Source organism: Anas platyrhynchos, chromosome 10 (assembly GCF_047663525.1).
Source record: "Anas platyrhynchos isolate ZD024472 breed Pekin duck chromosome 10, IASCAAS_PekinDuck_T2T, whole genome shotgun sequence".
Classification (NCBI taxonomy): Eukaryota; Metazoa; Chordata; class Aves; order Anseriformes; family Anatidae; genus Anas; species Anas platyrhynchos.
The window spans coordinates 24,010,666-24,030,976 of NC_092596.1; the positions used below are offsets into that span (position 1 = coordinate 24,010,666).

The window sequence follows — 20,311 nt, forward strand, 5'->3', positions numbered from 1 at the left end:
AAAAGGAAAAGACTTTGGAGCCTGAGCACAAGCGTCAGGCCCCAGTTTCTCTCTGCTCTCCCAGCCCCGTGCTCACCGGTGGTTTCCCAGCAAGGACAGGAGAAGCCCAGACCTGCACCGTGCAAGCCCAAAGCTGGGTTTGGGGCTGTGCTGCCCAGGCTGGCCCGGCACAGTTGCTCGGTGCTTCCCAGCTCAGCACTGCCACAGTGGCAGGAGCTGCCCCCGCCCCGCGGAGCTGGGCTGTATCCCTTTCTTGTCTCCTTTGCAAGCATTTAGCGGTAGCAGATAAATAAACCGACATCAATCATCTGTGCATAGCAGCACGATCACCTTACGGGACTCATTTCCTCTCAAAATACACAAGTTTAAATTCTATTTAGCTTTCCTTAAATTTTAATGTCTACTTTTGACATAAATATTTTAGCAGTCGGGGAGGGAAAAAGTGGAAACGGGTTAGAGGAGATACCCGGAGCTTCCCCTCGGGCTGCAGAGCGTGAGAAGCCACCTCTGCTCTCCATGAAGGGCAGATACCTGGGCTGTGGCCGGCCCCGCAGCCCCTCCTGGAGCTGGGGCTGGTGTGCAACCCCCCGCAAGGATTTGGGTGCTGCATCGGCTGCAGGGCACCGTGGGGAAGTGATTGGGGAGCAGGGAAGGTGCCTAAGGCACGGCACTGGTTAGGGAGCGAGGACTGACCAAGGACACGATGAGTATTTCCAAACCCAGCCATGGACCTGCAGGATGCCACCAGCTGCTCCGAGCCCAGTTAGCACCCATCAGTGGGGGGTGGCAGGCGCTGCAGGTGGTCCTGGGGAGGGGGTGCTGCTGAGAGCCCCCCACCACACCCCGAGGGCTGCCAGTGCTGGAGCCAGCGCCCCAGTGCTGCCGCGCTCTGCCCGGCCGGGTGCTCCATCTCTGTCAGCTCTGTCGGAGCTGATACGTGCTGGCTTGCCTTCAGCATTAAGCAAATCAGTTTGGCTCGTTATTTCTGCAAGACCTTTAAAACAGAACGACCTCTGACTGCAAAAAGTCAGCCAAAGGGTGAGCTCCTTGCCAGGCACAGCAGGGTTAGGGAGGCTCTGCCTGCACGCAGCCACCAGCGAGGTGGGCAGCAGCGCTCTGCCCATGGCCAGCAGCTGCTCCGTGCCACAGGGATGTGCTCTGAACAGTGGCTTCTGCAAACATGCCTACGTGTGAGCTGCAACACCTCTGCCACACGCCTGCACCTCCTCTGCCCTGTTTATGTGGAGCTCTGTAAACTCATCCCAGAGATTCCCAGGGCTGTAGTCAGATGGCTTCTGTAGGTCATCGGCAGTTTGTTTCCTCGTGGAAATTTACATTCCCTGAAAGAAAACGTATGGATAGCAAGAGGGACATGCCCCCGACCTCCTTCCCTCTTCCCCTGATGGAGATGGGGCGCTTTGCTGTTTTGGAGATGGTGCTGTTTGGCTCAGGGGCGCAGGCTGCAGCATCACCGGTGGCAATTTTGGGCAGGATCTGGTGGTGTCTGGAGCTGGGGACTGCTTCATGGCTTAGAGCTTGCTCTCTGGGGCCCCAAACCCAGCCCAGCAGATGCACGAGGGAGAGGAGCAGCTCCAGCAGCCCCCGCTGCAGGCAGCAGCACCCCGCGGCACGACAAGACTTGCCTTGGGACTGCCGTGTGCGCACAGCCCGGGCTCTCCATCACGCGGTACCACATGTGGTTATCTACGGGGGAAAACAGGTGCAGCGTGCTATCGAACCCATATGGTAACCGTTTAGCCTCACTTTGCTGCAGGATGAATTATGGCAGAAGGAGAAAGGCAGAGAGTCAGACCCAGCCAGGGCTGCCGGTTTGGAGATTCTGAAAATCAACCGGTTCTGGCCCCAAAACTGGTCACACCCTGGCCTGCTCCTGCTGTTCCAGGGACGTTACCTCCCCTAGACCTGAGGAATGCCAACCTTGTCCTCCTACAGACACCATGAGGGCACAGCACAGCCCCTGCTGGGAGCAAGACCTGGGGGGCAGCAGGCAGGCAGGTTGGGAAGAGGTGGGCTCCGTGGGTGCAGCGGGGGGGGCTCTGCTTTGGCTCCCCCTTCCCACCTCTGGAGCACAGCCCCTGCTTGCTGCGATCTCCCCCAGTCCTGCTACTGTGCATTTGCTGGCTGGAGAAACGACCGCCTGAAAGAGAAGCACTGTGGTTTACCTGGGAGAGGGAGATCAATCCTGCAGCTTGCGGAGACCTCCAGCTGGAGGCCATCAATCCCTCTGTCAGAAGGAACTCCTGCTTGTGCTGCTGGAGTGAGCGATGGACTGACCAGTCCCCGTGTTGGTCATGGTGCATCAATAAAGCACTCTGTCAGCCACACTGAAGGAGCTGATGGGCAACGCCAGGCTTGACAGGCCAGGACAGATTATCCCTCCGAGCTATTAGCAAATTTAGGGATGGGGCTCGTCTCGGCACGGCCCCTCACGCCGGGCACCAATGTAATAACAAACGTTGTCCATCACCAGCAAACCATCTTGACCTCTCCCGAAGAGCCACCAGGATCCTGTTGTTCACGTATTCCTCCACGTTATTAGTTCCAGCCTGGTCTGGGTCTTTTTAACCCTTGGCCTCATGGGCTTACCTTCATCTCAGAGGAGTTTATGGAATGAGATACATGCCCTTGCCCTTTCCAGCCCGGAGAAAGCTCCTCATGACATGACAGAAATCCAAGAAATCAACAACTCCGGAGGTTTGTAATAAGTCTGAATCCTTCCTAAACCCAGACACTCAGCACGAAGAGGGGTCAGTGAACCCCGAGCTCCTTCCCCTCTGCCTCCTGCCATCAGTCTCTGGGTGGATGATATGAAGCAGATGAGGCTCTCCTGGGACACCCAGCTGCTCTGAAGGTATTTCCATGGCTTGTGTCTCTGGAGCATGTGCTGGAGGCCGGGGAGCATCTCATGGGGGTGCCCCGGGGAGGGGAATGAGCCCTGCCCTGTGCAAGGGTCACCTACATGCACACACGTGTGCAGGCGTGTTCGTGTCCCGGCACACACATCTGTGCAGGTAGGATCCAAGCTCCTGTTCCTCTTGGAAGACCCTCGGAGTCAGCAACCACCTCCTGCAGGAGGAAAAGGCACGGAAAAAGTGTTTAATCCTGCTGGGGACCCAGCACAGCGGGCCTGGCTGCACGAGAGGGGCCCTGGGAGCGGGAGGGAGCCGGAGCAGCAGATGCATCCATCTTCCCTCCTTCCAGCCTGCAGGTAAAATAAACACAGCTTCAAAAACACCCGTGCAACACCACTTTACTTGCTTCTGCAAATCCCGGCTCTGACACTCTCCCTTTCTCTGTCACACACGTTTCCTCCCTGTCCTCCCCGATTTGGCCTCACATCTCTCACTCCTTCGCCTCTCCCGTGGAGCAGCCGGGGTGTGCAGGGGCTGGTGAGGACGGAAACGCCGTGGAGCTGCCCGGGGAGCGGGCTGCCAAGCCCCATAAATAAAAGAACCCTGTTTGCTTTCTCCTTGTCCAGCCCTGTGCAAATATTTACTGCCCCCATGACCCGCGGAGGCAGCAGCGGCCGGGGATGGGGACGGGAAGCGGCGGCTCTGCACGGGGCTGCTGCTGCGGGAAGCATCTGCCCTGCTCCGGGGACTGGCAGCCTTTGTACTGCTCCAGCAATTAGCAGAGCGTCTGCAAACCTTGCCAGCTGCTTGAGGACCTCATCCTGAGTTCGTCAGGTTCTTTCTTAATGGCCTTATGGTGTGCTTTCCCAGGGCCAGAGGCAGAGGTGCGGGGTGGGGAGGTGAGCAGCAGCACGCATCCTGCTCGTCCTCTCCCCAGGCTGTCCCGAGGTTTTACGAGCAGCACATGCGGCACTCAGGGCTGGGAAACTGGGGGCCTGGGGAGCTAGTAAAGCGTGTGTTAGCTCTCCAGGCAGCCAAAACGTGGTACCTGTGAATGATTCACATCCCTCGTGCTGCAGGGTGAGAAAAGTCTGTCAAAAGCAGAATAATGGCTCACAGGAGGAGATGCCCGCTGAATTGTCTGTCCGGGAGGCTCTTGGTTTCCCCCAGGGCTCTGCACATCTCTTCCCCTTGCTTGCTCAGTTGGTGTCTCTCCCAGTCGCTCTGGGCATGTGCTTCCCCTCCTGCCATGGCTGCTGGCCGCTGGCCTGCTTTTTAATTCAAAGCTAAGCCTGCACATCTGCTCGGATATACGGGGAGCCTGCAGCTCCGGGTGCCCACCTAGAGCAGTGCCAGGCTCCCAAACACCTGCAGGCACCCCGTGCCACGGAGCTTCTCCCACCAATAATTAGGAAAGCCCACAGCAGGCAGGAGAGCAGAGCTGCCCTTGCCTTCGCTTTCCCTGGCATCACCCCACGGTGGGTGTATGGCTCCGGGGTGATGATGGAAGGGAAAGTGTTAACTGCCCCCCCTCCAGCAGCTGCAATCAACTGGTCTGACTGGGATTTGCTGGTGGCAGGGCTGGGCCAGCTGCAGGCCATATAAATACTGCAGGGAGGGGACCATGGCCTGGTTTGGATGCTGGTCAGCTGCAGGTGGGTTGTTGGGGCCAGAGCCATCTGGAGATGAGTGTGGTTCAGATGGTACCAGGGGAGGGGTGGCAATGACGTTTCTCTCCCGGTAAGTCAGTCTGCTCTTGGTCTTTTTCTTCAGGGTTATTGTGTTATGTGTGTCCCCCTGTGGGCTCTCTATGAGGGAGCCAGGGATGCGTGGCAATATGAAACGTCCTCCTTGCCCTTTTAGTGTCCCAGGTGCCTGCAGGCTCCATATCCAGCCAGACCTGTGGCTGAACAGATTCACTAACAGCTTTCTTTTGTAATATCTCAGCTTGGAGGAGTTAATTATCTCCAAATATTGAAAAGGGCAGATGGATTTTGTAGGCTTTACTTGGCTGTGTAATTTTGGTGCCCCAGAGATGCTGCGTGGTCTGGCTGCGCTGAGTGACACGCCGTCGCGCCCGGGCGCAAATGTCACTTGAGTATATCACCTCCTTCCCCGCCTGCTCTGCCCACCGGGGAGAGCTGCCTCTGCCAGGCTGTGCCGAGACTGCTAATGCTGTGCCAGCCATCTGAGGACGTGCTGGAGGCCGCCTTGTGAACCTCCACGCTGTGCTTGTAGCCAAGGCAGAGCTGCAAATCCAGTTCTCCTGGCTCGAGCCTGCGCGCAAATGTCAGGGCAGGATTCTCTGCACATCCTGCGTGTGGAGGCAGCGAGAGGCCCGTGCATCCCCAGGGGATGATGAGGAGCCCTTGCTCCAGCTGGCTGGAAGGCGGCCCCTCTCAGCCCCTCTTTCATCACTCCCCTTCCTCGAACCTCCTCTCTGGGGTTTCGGAGAGCTGTGCTAATGCTCTGGCAGAGAAATGAGGGGTGGGGTGTGAAGCTTTGCTGTCCCGGGGGGTTGTTCCACCCCTCTGGATCTGCTGTGTGTGTGCTGGAGGTGGGCTCAGCCCCTCTCCCTGCCTTAGTGGCTCAGAAACCCACCTGTGTATGTTTGCATGGGCCTGGCTGCATCTGGGGACAGGGTTTTTGGTGTGATGCTCATGCCGGGGATAAACTCTCCTTGATTTTTACGTCTCCTCCATCTCCTTGTGCCTTGTTTCAAGCAGCGAAAGTTAAATGTGCCATCACATTATCAGCATGCTCAGCCCAGAAACTAAATAGAGATGTTCCTGGTGAACTCACTTTAATCTCCGTTTGTTTGCCAAGCAAAGCAATCTCCCCATGCAGTTATGGCTCTCAGAAGCTGTCGAGGTGGAGGTGACTGCTAAAAAGGAGACAGGCGCAGATTTTTTTGTGCTTGGGTTTAATGCAGGAGGTGAACTTTGTGGGACCTTTGCAACACTTCACTTCTGTTTATAGGTAAAGGTTGACTTCTATGTTTGGGGGATCTGGGTCAAATAGCTAGCGGGGCTGTCTTCCAGGCTTTCCCAATTGTTGGAGTTGATTGAATTGGACTGGGGAGGGCAGTGACCACAATGCTTCCCTCCGAGCCTCCAGCTGGTTTGACTTGCAATGCAAATGCTTTCTCCTGTCACCTCCTAATGATCCTTTTTCCCCTTGCGGGTGTATAATTTCCCCTAGAAGTCTCCAGTGAATGGTTTCCATCACAGTTATTTGTCCCTCTTTTTTCAAGTCTGTGGCAACTTCTATAGAATTGCAGACCTGGCATGATTTGGGGGGGAGTAGATTGAATTGCAGTATTTCATCTCTGGCTGTCAAGCGAGCCTGCATTACCTTCTGTGGGGCTGACAGCAAGGAGGCATCAAACCTGCTGTAATCAGGAAAATGAGCTGACGGTGGCCCGCTTTGCAGAGCTCCCTGCTCCGAGCCTGGGCTCTGGCCGAGCCGTGCGGCTCCTGGGCCGGTGGAGAGGGGACGGAGGAGGAGAAAGGAATGCTTGGCTCAGCACAAGGAGGGAGGAAGGGAGAGCAAATGCTCTGCTGGGGGATGCTATTGGAAAGACATCATAGAGGAGGAGTTCATAAATCCGTGGGGCTTCTCACGGCCGAGGCTTGATTCATCTGAACATCAAAGGAGGGAAAAAGCCCCTCTGCGAGAGGCTGCGGGAGTTGGGGGGAGAGGGGGGCAGCTGAGGCACTGGGGCCCTGCACCTCATCCCGAAACAAAGTGCTTTGAAACCCCTCGTAGCCGGCAGTGGAAAAAAACATCACCTGCAGGATGTGCCGATGTGTGTCTGGGGCCTGATCCACGTCCCAAACGATGGCAAATGATGTTGTGGTGCTGGCTGGAAACGCTGACAGCATCGGTGTGCTTTGTGCAGTGCTCACCTGGGGCTGTGCGTGCAAAGGTGCAAACCCAGCCTGCTGGCTGCAGAGGCAGGGCTCTGGAGGAACAGCCCTGGCCTGCTTTCTCGCAGCCTTTGGGTTGCCAGAGTGCCTCCCCCAGGCTCTCCCCAGTTTTGGTACTTGCTGTGAGCATCGCCTGCCCCACGAGCAGCTCAGCAGGAGCACAGCCACCTAAAGCTGTGCCTGGGTTGTGAGATGCTCCTTATCCCAGGACATCCTCGTGCTGTGTCAGCTCTGTTTTCCACTGCAGCATGCAGGACAGCGCATCTCTGCCATCCTCTGTGGCCCTGCAGGAGGCAGGGGCTGGGAGGAGGTGTCCAGGCTCAGCGTGGCTCGGGCTCCTGCCTTGGGCTGGTGTCAGCTCTGCTGATGGGAGAGGGCAGCCTTGACAGGCGATAAAGCACGTGCCGTGTTTATTGACCGCTGCTTCTGCAGGGGAACTAAACCTTTCCTCCCTGGGGGACTGTAAGGCTGATTGATACTTAGGCAGCCTCTTGCTGTGCGTTTTTCTCCTCTCTGACAGCATTCCTGGAGCAGGCGGTGTGGGCAGAGGAACTGCTACACAGAACGGCTGCTTGCCCTGAGCTCCAGTCCTGGCACAGGAACCCCTGCTGTGTTTTGGACAGGAGGGGACTGGTTTTCGCTCCTGGGGGAAGGAGAAGCTGGGTCTGTGCAGTGAAGTGTGGGTGCTGCGATGGGCATGGAGCCACAGGGGCTGTGTACCCCCTCCTCACAGTTACGTGGGTCAGGATGTGCTGCGACACCTGCACAGGGACTGGATTTCTGATAGCTCCAGCTCCTTGGGACCTAGGTGCAATGGGATGGAAAGGCCCTCTGTGTTTATGGAGACTTTTCCATTTTTGCATGGCTGGATCTAGAGATGACAGCTTTAGGGGTACATGTAGTGCAGTTCCCATAGCACTGCCCTAAATCCTAAAGGGAAGGGCTGAGCAGTGGGTGTGGAAGCTGTGCGGTGCCTCTGGTGTCCCTCCGCAGATAAAGGATGGGAAAGGATTCCCATTTCTGCCGGGACATGGTGCCCCATCATCCTGCTGGGGTGGGAGGCAGGGTGTGAACCCAGGGCTCAAACCACTTTGTGTTAATGGTGCTGGTGGAAGAAAACTGTCTCAGCACAGGGCAAGCTGCTGGGGATATATTGGGAAGGGTCCACCTGGAATATATAGAGCTTGGGTTAAAGCAGGAGGAACTTGTAATCCTTGAGGTGCTCCGTCCCACATCACAAAACCTGCCAGACGTGCTGCTGGGGACCACACGAGCCATTGCTGATGTGACTTCTGCCCAGGTCCCAGCCTTTGGGCGCAGCACTGCCCTGAGCCGCTGGAGCTTCTGCTGCCCCACGAGCTGCAGCGAGATGCACGGAGCCTAACACATCTCCCAGCAGTTTTTCTTTGCTCCTCTTCTACTTTGCCAAAGTAGGGGAAGTAGTGCTGGAGGAGAAGGCTGTATAAATCAACCTGCTTTATTGCCATGCACTGTTAAACTGCTGCTGCATTTCACCCTGGAGATGGCTGCATTTCAGTGCAGGATGAATTGATTTCTGTATACCAAAGGTCAAATCCTGAGCTTCTGACTTAGTCCTTTCTTAGTCCGTACAAAGGCAAAATCCCCATTGAAGCAAGAATTTGGATATCAGCTGCTCTATAAATAACACAGAAGTAAGTGAGAACTAAGCCAGGCTCTGAAGCTCGCGAAGTGCTTGGGGATCCTCGGGAATGGATGGTCCTGGGTAACTTCTGATTTCGGCAGCAAAGGGAAGAACAGAGGCTTGGATCACAAAGTGGGAAGGCTTTTTCCTTTTCAGCTCTTCTGCAGCCGACTTCCTCGCTTTGACAGAGGAATCCCTGAGAAGTGCAGCCTTGCTCTGAGCCATTTGGTCTCATCACCTCGCAGGAGCTTTTTGGTGCCGGGAGGATTCAAACGGGCAGGCGTGCAGTAGGCAGGCGGATGAAATGTCTCGCGTTCCCCTGCACTTTGTTTCTCTCTATCCAGCTTTTTTTCCGAGTTTGGCTTTCTTTTCCCCAAGGGAGGCAGTTAGCTTAATGAGGTAGCGTTCCTCTGATTGTTTCTGGAGATGCAGGCGGTGCCCCATCTCCACTCCCTGCCTCGCTCGGATCCTGCCAGATAAATCATGCTGATTTAAAATTGATCGTTCTGGGATGTGGAAGAAAGTGGAGTGGGCGGATTTACCCCATTAGGGTGCATTGATCACCATTACTGCGTGTAATCAGGGTTAATCTCAGGATTAATTGGGGGGATTTGCTGATGGAAACGATTGGCAATTTGTGTTAGTTACTGCTCTATTCGCCTCTAATGGCTTAATCAGATTACAAATTAAAAGTGGCTTCTTCCAGAGAATCTCCCTGGACTTCAGCGGCAACAGCCAGAGCAAGAGGAGAGAGGCGCATCCAGAGCATATGGTTTGCAGCTCCGAGCTAAATTACCCGGACAGGAGGATGGATGGAGAGCCGTGTCTTGCTGGGCTGTGAGGGCTGCAGCAGCTCTGGTGCCTCCTCTGCCTGCGGTACCTGAGCTGGGAACGGCCAATGCATGGTGGTGATGTGCTTTGTTCGGGCATTTCTCTGGGCAGGGGGGAAACCCACCCCTATTCTGGCTTCTATGTGCTGTAGAGGCACTTCTGGAGTGGCATGGGGGGGCTCTGCGGGCTGCGACCAGCAGAAGCAGCTCTTGGGCTCTTTCAAAACAGGGAAAAACTTTAGGAGGGAACGGGCAGAATTTCAACTCGGAGCAAACCATTAAAATAACAGTGATTCTGCAGCAAATAAATTAAGGCTGATGAGCTGAGACTGGTAAAACTAATGATAGGAAGGAGTCCTGTCCTGGAAAGAGATTTGTCTAGTGGGAACTGAGCTGAAAGCATCTGAACTCTATTAGCTCCGTCGATTATAAAGCCAGCAGGGTCTGCCCATGAGCATCTCTGCTGCAGGATGCGGGAGAGGAGTCCTGCAGCAGTGCCATTCATCTCACCCAGGGAGCCAGCACCCACTGGCCAGGCCAGAAATGGGAAGAATTAGGTACTGTCAAGCCCAGCTCTTCTGCGGGAAGGCACAAAATACATCTTTTGGAAGTGTGCTACCATCCGTTTACCTCAACAGATGGGGCTGGTTATAAGTGGGGAGGGCTCAGTCTCACCTCATTCCTAATCTGGGCTGATATCGATTGAGTTTTGGATATGTGACAGTCAGGCACAAGTGTTGGAGATTTATTTATTCAGCTATTTATAAAGACATTAGCAAACGTGAAGGAAGAAAAGAAAGTGGATGTTTCAAGTGGCTGCTGACAAGTTAGAGCAGTTTAATAAATCACTCGCAATAAACTCCTTTACGTGCGGAGAGCAACACCATGGACTTCTTTAATAAGCCATTCATGATGGAACAGGCAACACTTACAGAACAGAAATTCATTTGTGGGGCTTGTTGGTGCGCTCTGCCTGTTCCCTGCTGTAAATTGCTTGCCAGGTACGTCTGCGTCTGTGCGCGCTGGTGAGACTGTGTAAATCTTAGGTCTGCAGCTCCCGGGGAGGGCATCTCTGCCAGGAGCTGCTCCTCATCAATTAAAAGCGGAGCAGGAAGGGGTAGCTCATTCCTTGCTGACACTCCCCTGTTTTTCCACAACCACCTTATCTCCCATCGAGCCAGCTGAGACGAAGCCCTTTGCAAGGGAGTGTATCAGGCAGCCACGTACTTTAGCTGTTGCTGTAAAACACATCTCATTTAGGATTAGGTAATGGCACTCCCTGCTTTTAGCATATCCAGCAGAGGCAGCTGCTGCTTGTCATTTTTTCCAAGCCTTTGAAAATGCAGCAGCTCGAGCTGCGGCAGGGCACGGCTGGCCAAAGGACCGGCGTTTGTGGAGGGAAGAGGTAAATACCAGGGATGGACTCCAGCGAGCCAAAAGGCGTGTTTGGCCTCAGGAGGAGAGGGGTGCTGGAGGCAGGATGCTGCCCGCTGGGTTTCAGCAGGTCTGTGGCCGTGCTGACCAGCAGTGTGGCTACAGCTCAGTCCCAGAAATGCCCCCAAAATCTGGCTGGATAGTGGCGGAGGTGAGCATGGCTGCGGCAGGGTCACGGTGCCTGCTGCATCAGAAAGCTCCGGAGAAAGCCTGGCCTTCTGGTGCCTATTGTATCCAGGGGGGAAAGAAGGAAAACTTTATTTTTTGTCTTCATACTTGGCTTAGACTGGGGGATCAACAACGTGCTTTGTGCACGCCAGGCTTTTAAATGGACCTGATGCAGGCTTCGGAAATGTCAGGCATTGTTCTGTCTATCCTGGAGCATTTGTATGAAAAGGTGAAAAAACCCTGTTCAAATAGAGGCGAGACTATCTGACTTGACTTTGAACACTGCTTTTGTTATTGTGCTCCTCAGGCTATGTGGTGTTTTATGAAGGCTTTGCAAGAAATTGCAATAAATATCTTCTGTTTCTAATGTACATGCCTTCTTAAATGCAAACAAAAAGGGAGGAGGAGGTCAGTGGTCATTCCTTATATTTGTTTGCTTGCAGACGAAGTATTCCAGGGACAAAGCACAACCAGGATCTGTGGAAATGGATATTATTTCCTGGGTGGAAAGAATAATAAATTCTAAACCAAACAAAACCCCTACATCAGTGTTTTTTTTAGCATCTACATGCTGGCATATGGCGTGTACAAGAACGACACCTTTCGCTCCTCACAGCGTTGGCTTCGAGGAGATACAACTGTGTCTGAGCCGTTCTCCTCTGCCAGGTGCAATTCCTGAAACCCCTTGGCAGGAGCTAGTGGGGCTGCTCTGTTATTTGTTTTTTACTGTTTCTTTATTAAAAAGCTCCAGACGCGGGCAGGCTTGCTTTGTTCCGCGCTTTATTGGTGCCTCTGCTCCCCGGTCTGATAAATGGATTGTCTGAGGCTTGAACTGGGTGCTCTGTTTGACTTCCCTGCTTCCGTGCATTTTTTCCACGGCTTTAATCTTTCAATCTCTCTCACAGCCAGCCAGGTAACTTGCCACCACACGCTGGTGGTTGCCCACTGCTAACCTGTGCCTGGAGGCTCCTTGCCACGCAATTAACAGAGCCAAGGACGTGTGGCTGGGGAGGCAGCTGGAGATAGTTCTCCTCGAGAAGAAGGCTTGCTGGGTGCTGGGGACACTTCCAAACCAGTGACTTTCTCTGCTTCAAGATGTTCCAAAATAGCTCCTTGCAGCTTGAAGCACTGGTTATGTCAGGAGGGAGGCTGTTTTCCAAGGCAGCAGCTTGGCTCATATGTGCCAGGAAGGCACCTCCTGGCCAAGAGCACCCCTCTGACATCCCAGCAGTGCTGTGAGCTCCCTGGGGGGGCTTCACCCTCCTCTGCTTCACAGCAGCCCACGGCTTTTACTGGGTCAGAAGCTGCCTTTCTTCTGTGCCCCTGCTGCTGTCCACTGTTCTTGGAGAGGTGGGGAGCAGGGCTCAGCACCAGCTCCTGCTGCCACAGCTTTGCTTCCCCGGCCAAAAGAGCCCTTGGCTGCCCACTTAGTGGGCAAGACACACGTTTTTATGGTTGTGATTATCGCTCTGTGTTCCTCTCTCCCTTTTGGAGGTTTAAGAGAAAGCATTCAGAAAACAGTTTTGGTGCTTGGCAAGGCGGCTGGAGACCCCATCTGTTGCTTCTTACATTGTTAAGCTGCTCTTTGCTTCCCATGCCAGCCTGGTTTCTGTTAAATGAAGCCTCACCAGGTCACGAGAGCCAAGCAGCTCCTAAATTAGCGAAGACATTAATCAGGTCCCATTTGGATTAGTGCAGGGTGTCTACACCCTCACCCTCCCCTCCATAAATTAAGCAGGTTTTATATCTTCAAGGCTCCTCTGGAATCGTGTCCTCTCTGCCCTCCACCCCCTTCTCAATTGCTGGTGACAAGTATACACAGCTTAATTGGTTGGCATGGAAAAGGGCTGACATTAATTGGCTGTGTTTGGCACGCAGACTTCCCATCTTGCAGCGCCTCCCAGGGATCTTATCAATCCCATCTCCGAGACCAGCAGCTCCGAAGCTCGGCTGCCAGCTAGATGGGTTTTGATTCTTCGCTTCTGATGATTGAGATTTTGCTTGGCTTCCTGGCACTCTGGCTGGGGAAGAGCAGTTTTCACACTGCAGCTGGCAGCTCCTGCGCTCGGTGCACGAGGGCGGAGGGGATCTGCAGGGATCTGCAGGCATCGCCTCCCACCGCTCCGCAGGGCAGGTGGTGAGTGGGCACCAGCCTTCTGCCCTGCACCTCTCCCTTCCTGGGTGTCCACCTGAATTTCAACGTAATGCACCCTATATACTTCCATGGGGTTAGAAAATGAGCTGTAGATTAACATTTTTGGAAGCTGAGGATGTATGTGGGGATGTATATGTTGGGTCTCTGACAAGTTTCAGTATGTGGTTAACTTATTTTAAAGGACAAATTCAGTAGTTCCTTACCCTGATTTTTTTTTTTATCCCTCCCCTTACCTGATTAATTCTTAGCCCATCTTCATAATTAACAGTGTGAAAGACAGCAGCTGTCCCTCCTCTCCAAACAATCTTTTTACCATCAGGGAATGATACTTGTACTGGGATGAACAGGAACTTTCTGGTAGCTCTAACTATAAAAATAATTTGATGCTTTTTTTATTACCTGGTTATGACTGCCTGCTTTCACTGTATTTACTTAATAGGGTCCTAAATAGCCATGGATCCCTCCTTGGTGCAATCAGCAGTGCTGTATCAGTATTGGTGTCTGCACTTAATGGTGTTTAAAGCGTTCAAGTAGGATTACAAAGCAAAACGATTGCCCAGCGGAGGGCTCCGGCAGCAGGGCTGGGAGGGCGAGCAGCTGGGGGTGGTGGTTGGTGTGCCTCTGCATGTGATTGCGCTGCAGTTTTCCATTGATTGCCTCTTGGAAGTGATAAAATTCTTTAATTTAAGCATGCACAATCTTCCCTTCCATTGTTCTTCAAACAGAACTTGGACTTTATTAAGATTTGGGGCTGAAAATGAAAGTCAGCAAAAAAAAGAAGGTCCCGAAGGTGAGGTGGCCACCTTCAGACACCTGCAGTGCTCATTACCTCTGGCTCCCTGTGGGACAGGCACCTTTCCTGCTCTAATTTCCAGGGAGAAAAGGCCAGGAGAAAACAGGCCTGCTGACACCACATGAGTCGGTGGCAGATCTGGAACAAAACCTTTAGCGGGCTAAAAAAGTTGAAGATAATTAGGCTTCTACAAGTTCTGTGAACGGGGGTAGTTGGAGTGCAGAGAGCAAGCAAGCTCTTAGCAGCTAATTAAAGCTGGGACACGGCTCTTCCTTAGATGCTGTGGAGGAGATGGATGTTAAAGGCCCAGCCAGAAGCAAAGGTTCATTTCAAGGGTTAATTTCGTTCTGCCATGCCAATGCAAGACCTTCATAGACAGTCTGGCCCTGAGGGGTGGGGATTACCATGGGGTTAGTGAATTCTCAGAGATGGGGCACCCTCCTTTGCACTGCCATGTTCTCACCTGATGCCCTCTCCTTATGTTGTTTCTGCAGCCCTCTCAGGGCTTTCCCTGAGGATATGCCACCTCAACACACCTTCACTTCGGGGAGCTTAACAATATTCAGCCGAAGCTCTTCGTTAACATGATCCCTGGCTCTCAGCAGCGTGTACCAGAAGCCTTTTTCCCTGCAGTGTTTATGCACTTTAGCTATTTGCAGGATGTTGTCATCTCTCCCCTTGGTTGCTGCTTGCTTGAAGTAGGCAGATGCTGCACTTAAAATACTTCTGTCTGGATTCCCCCAGCCTCTGGATCATTACAGCCTCCCCTTAAACTCTTCTCAGTGTATCAATATCTTTTCTAGTAATTACATGCTTAAAGAGCATGCAATAGCCCCGGTTTTAATACACCCTCTCCAGCCCAGTATAAACACACAGCAACTTGTATACAGAAAACAAACCCGAAGCCTTACTCGGAAAGCTTTCCACTCCATCCACAGCTATCTCTCTTGGGGAGTGAATGAGAAAGAGCACATGCTGCGACTGACAGGCTCTCGGCGTCTCTCAGAGCGCTGTTGGACCGCGTTCAACGGCTAATGGCAGCGACGCTGGGGGAAGGACGCGGGGCAGCGAGCCCGGCTCGCCTCCCTGTCTGAGCCCGCCGTGGTCGGAGATCGTCAGAGCAGCCTTTCTGGGGATGCAACATCAAATGGGAATTGATTTCTGGTTTAATAGTCTAAATGCACCGTAGGAACATCTACCGAAGGGAAAAAGTTCTGCCAGCATCTCCCAGTGACCGTGGGCTGATGAGGTGCTGCCCTGGACTGGGGGACTGGAGGACCTGTGTCTGAAGACCACCAGTTCTCAGTGTTTCAGCACAAATTAAGACGAGCATCCATCAGGTGGTTAATGATGCCTGGTCCTTGCCGTGGGGCTGTGCTGGCCCACAAAGGCTGCCCCTGTTTTCTCATGGCCAGGGCTGGTGGGTGCTGACAGCATCATTCCCTGAAGGTGTGAAGAAGCCAGGCTTGCTGGTTCCACCTTGTCATCCACCAGCGTGGGGAGATGGGCTGTGGAGCCTGCCAGGCCCTCCCGTGCTGGGCATCCCTCATCTGTCAGAGGGAAATGCGGCTGAAAAGTGTCACTGCATGGTGCTGGTGGGCCAGGGACACCCCTGCAAAGGAGCAAATGGTCCTTTGGAAATGACCTCGGGACAGGCTTGTCCCAGGGCTGCCAGCCTGCCACGTCCAGCACTCATTTCCTGGCTGAGGGAAGGAGAGAACAGCACCAGGGAAATATCCCCGGTGTCAGGTGCTTGCAAATACTGGGGTTTGCTGGTGCGTGCCCTGCTGGAGGGCTGTTCTTCACTGAGATAACATTGTTTTTTACCAAGGGTTTCAGTTTCCTCTAAGCATAACTCGCTTTGCTGTTAAGACCTGAATCTCTGCTGATAAAGGAAGACTGAGCTCACAAGAATATAAAGTTTCCAGAGGGTAACTGGAGAACCTCCTCCCTGCCTTGCACTTCCCATCAGCAGGGCCTGCTCCTGTGAGGTGTCTCGCTCAGAGCACGGCGAGGCAGGGACCCCAGCAGAGCATCCTGTTTGCAGGGGGCAGCTGCGGGCAATGATTTTTCCAGGACTGCAGTGCTGTTCCAACAGAGGCCAGCACCTCTAAAATCCCAGGGGATGCTCTGTGGTTTCACATCACTCAGGTTTTCACGCTGAGAAATGGGACCTCGGGGTGACTCCTTCCTCCTTTGGCACACACAAAGAGCTCTCTTGCTGTAAGAAATGCCTTTTCATATGGCATTCCTTCTTAAAGTAGTTCTTCACCTTTGCCCTAAATTAAAGTGTGATCTAAATGACAGATACTATCTGTTTTTATTGTACTACTCATTTTTCCTTAATCAGATATTAACCTTCATTGCTTTTGCAATGCGGAGGCATTATTGCAGGTGAGTGACCAGTCCCAAGCATTTCAAAAGTCTGGCTAATCTGAGAAGAAAATGGGCCCAGCAGGAGAACTGCCCATGAGGAAGGAGATGAACCAAGGGGTGGAGAGGGAAGGAGAGTTCTGAGGGTGTGACTGTGCTGCCTTTGTCCATCTGACACAGACAAACCCATCTTTTTCTCTCTCAAATCTTCCTTTTGGAGTAACAAATTCTTGCCCTTTTCATACGTGTGCAGCAGGTGAAACACACGGAAACAGGCTGCTAAAGGCAGAAAAAAATTAGTTAATTTTTGGGTCAAACTGTTCACTTTGTAACCAAAGTTTCAGAGTGGCTTTTTTTTTTTTTTTTTTGAAGATTTGAGTTGATCTGGGGAGGGGAGGCAAGTCTCCCCCTCCCCATCAACTCTTGCAATTAGGGAGCTTTTTATTCTATGTGCTGGTAATGTGGGGCCATCTGTATTGGCTCCAGCAGGTCCCGTTCCCCAGCTCCTGTGCTTAATTGCACTTCCATTGGCAACTTGAGCAGTCCCTGCATGTGTTTCAAATGAACTCCCCACTTCAGGCTGGTTTTACAGATCACCTTTTGTGATTGGCAATTAAAACCCCTTTCAGCGGAGGGAGAACTACTGCCTGACTTTCAGCTTGTATCTCCCTCCTTCAGCTTGCTCTTTCACATTTTCTAATACTCGCTCAGGTCCTTATCTATTGCACAGGCCCTGCCGAGGAGCTGTTTGTCTCCCCCGATGGGAAGCATGCCTTTTGGGTTTTCCCTGCAGAACAGGACATCTCCAGCTGCGCAGCAGATCTGCCCGGCTCTTAGGTGCTCGTGGGGAACAGAGGCGGAGGTGAGCACAAAAAGGGATGGAGAGCAAAGGAGGGCAGGCCGAGCCCAGTGGTAAATCCATCCCCTGAAGCTGCAGCGCAAACAGGAAATGATCTCTTAACGCTGTGCACCTGCATCTCCAGGAACAACATCCAAAAGGGGCCCAAGCCCGCAGCAGGGTCCAGAGGAATGGCGCTCTCGAGTCCAACGCAGGGATTTTTAAGACTCCTTGGCCAGCTCCAGTCCTCGCTCAGCTTCTGGTTCCTGCCTTGCGCCTCTGCCAGATGCGTGTTCCTTTCCCTCCCCTGCAGTAAAGGATTTCTGTGCTGTGGAAAAGCACCGAGGTGGCAGCTCTGGGAGCTGGGGGCTGGCGGTGCCTGGCTGCCCGGCACAGCAGCACTGCTGTGGTTCGTGCAAGGCTGGTGTGTGGGGACAGCGATGCTGCTGAGGGCTTTCAGCAGCCAGATGACCTGGAACCATCAGCACGGTGAGCTCACAGCTCCCGGCTATCCACTGCCAAAGCTCCTCATCGGAAAAAAAAAAAGTGCGCTCAGATGAAAATGCGCTTATCCCGAGGCTGGGACGGCTGCGCCCAGCCCCGTGTGGAGCCGCCCTGGCTTAGCTGGGCGCCATCGGCCAGGATGGGAATGTCAACGGGACCGAAACCAGTGGGACAGATCTCCTGCCCGGCCAGGAATCCAGTCGGGCTGCTGCGAGGCGGGTGGGTGTCAGCACCCACACTCATTAAGCACAGGCGAGGCTGTCACCTGGCCGAGCTGCCTCCCGAAGCACAGGTCCTACCAGGTCTGCTGGCTCTTCCATTCGGCTGTGACATGAATTAAAGTGTCTTTAAAGATCCAGTGCTGAGGGTTTCCTCTGACCTCGGAGGATCTGACGGGACTTGAAAGGCTGGGAAGCTGCAGCTGAACTCACAGCGGAAGGAAGGTGATTCCTTGTCAGCCAGACTCGCTGGTTCAGAGACAAATACACTCCCCTGTAATCACTGCTTTGCCAGGAGCTTCACCTTTCCTTTGCAGTGCAGGCGGTGTCCACACAAAGCAGAGCCTGACCTTCGGAGGGATGTGGAGCACTCTGGTGTTGCAGCCACTTCCAAGCCAGAGTCCTCCCCCGTGCTGTGAGACCGAGGTCGGGCGGCGTTCCCAAATCCACTGCACTCGCCCTACAGATGTGGAGGAAGAAAGGGGGCAGAGAGCCTCTGGCAGCAAAGACCTAAAGCTTGGAAAAGCCTGAAAGAAATTGCCTGCAGCTGCTTCTGCAGCAGGCTAAAATGCGAGACATGACAGTACTTCTTGGATCGCAGGGGGGTGGGAGAGGTGTTTTCTGGAGGCTTGCTTCCCCTGTCCCATGGGGGCGTCTAACAGGGTGACTGTGGGATTTAGCTCTGTGATGGGGGGATTAGGCGTTCCTCAGCAAAGACGGTTTCACATTCTTTCACCCTGATTTACCACTCGGTGCTTTCCTTCCCTGCACAGAAATCGTCTCGCTCAGCCCCCTTCCAGTTACGGCGTTATAAGGGTTTACAGCCCAGCGTCCTTTTCTAGTGTATTTGCCTTGATTTAATGCTTTGATTTGAAAGTTATTTTTTACAATAAGAGAAAGATGGTCCATGCCAAAAAAAGCAGTTTCATAAAATGCTGAACATGACTTGCATTCTGTAATTGCAAACCTGAGAGACTTGGAGTAATTGACATTTTGGATGTATTGCAGAGTATCGTATTTAATCTTGAAAAGCAGGTTCCAGGCAAAGGAGGCAACTGCCAAACCAAACTCAGACTCCTCGCCGGGTTCCTACCATAACTCATTTTCAAATCCATTCAGCACAGTCCTGAACCCAAATGTTTACGTTTTTGATTTGCTAAGATAATATTCCTGGGTCACCGAAACTGTTTGTCAGGGAGCGTCTCGAAGAGACAGCCGGACTCGGCGATGTGCCGGCCCAAGTCTCGTAGGCGTGCGAGGGCCCTGGTGCTTTCTGGCTCTCCGATGAGCTCCTGGAGAATCACATCTGTCTCCCAGGAATGCAGTTCCCCTGCTGCATGGGATGACTGATATCTCGCCTTGTTGTCCAGTTGCTCTCACATTGCCTGCCCGATGGCGGTGTTGAGGCTCACGGCTCCGTGCCGTAAGCGCACGGTGTGCAGGCTCCTGCTCCAGGGCGCTGAGGGGCCGTGCCGGTGGCTTTTGAGCTGCCAGGATATCCATTCGCGAGTGTGTGAAATTGCATAAATGTGGGACCGGACACAAATTAAATTTCACAGGAGTGTGACTCAGTGTATGTGTATTTTTGTCGGTGCATGACTTCAGTGCGTGTGTAATTTTATAAATGTGTAGGATGTGACTGATGCTTGGTAAATGCGTCTAAGGCGGGAGAAGCGTTGCAGAGGCAAGCCAAACTTTCAAGTTAACCCACGGGTTCTCCTTTTCCTTTGTCTACAAGTGCAGCTTCTGTAAAGTATCTGTCCCACATTATCGTGGTTTACAGCCCGGCTATAAACATTTGCTTCTGTTTGAAATGCAACAAATATAAGCGGAAATCTGCTCTCTGCTTTATGCGTCCCGGTAAAAGATACCAGTTGAAGTTTTTAAAAAGGCCAGCCCTCTTCTTGCAAACAGAGTGTTTACATTGCCACAGATTCCAGTGGAGCGAATACTAATTTACAACGGTGCAAATGAAAAGAAAGCAGAAAGCCCAGGAATGTAAGAGGGGAATTATACACCCTGACCATGGAAATGAAGACGCAGCCCTGGCACCGCAGCTCTGAAAGCACCGGCTGAGCCGCATTCATAGCGGGCCAAGTTGTGACTCTGACTCGGGTGAGGCCAGCCCTGGAGCTGGTGGTCAGTAAGGTGTCCCCATGGGAGACCTTTGGGGACCATAAGCGGCTTCTCCCGACAAAGCCATCGGCTTTGTGCCATTCTTGTTTATTGTAGCAGCTCCCAGCATTGTCAGGATCGGGACTGTGCTGAATTTGGTGCTATATGCATGTGCTGGGAATGCTGCCCTTGGCCTCGGGGGGCTCCCAGGCCTCCCCGGGCTGTGAGGGGAAGGGGAAGGAATCCATCCCTTCCTTCTGCGGGGATGGATTTTCCAGCAGCGCTGCCAGCACGGTTTGGGGACGATTTGGGGGTCAAGGCTGGCATCGATGGGGAAGGGGTTATTATTTGCCCAGCTGCACATCTTTATTCATAACGTGCCCATTGTTCTTAACATTTTGCATATTTCATTGTGAGA

The 20,311-nt window shown here is 53.1% G+C and overlaps 1 long non-coding RNA gene across 1 annotated transcript; it reads left to right on the top strand.

Annotated features, from left to right (window-relative positions):
- The first annotated feature begins 16,995 nt into the window (after window positions 1-16,995).
- LOC119717924 (uncharacterized) lies at window positions 16,996-19,726 on the top strand. Its single transcript, XR_011811815.1, has 2 exons — window positions 16,996-17,080; window positions 17,202-19,726. It is a non-coding gene; the product is annotated as an uncharacterized lncRNA (long non-coding RNA).
- Window positions 19,727-20,311: the final 585 nt, after the last annotated feature.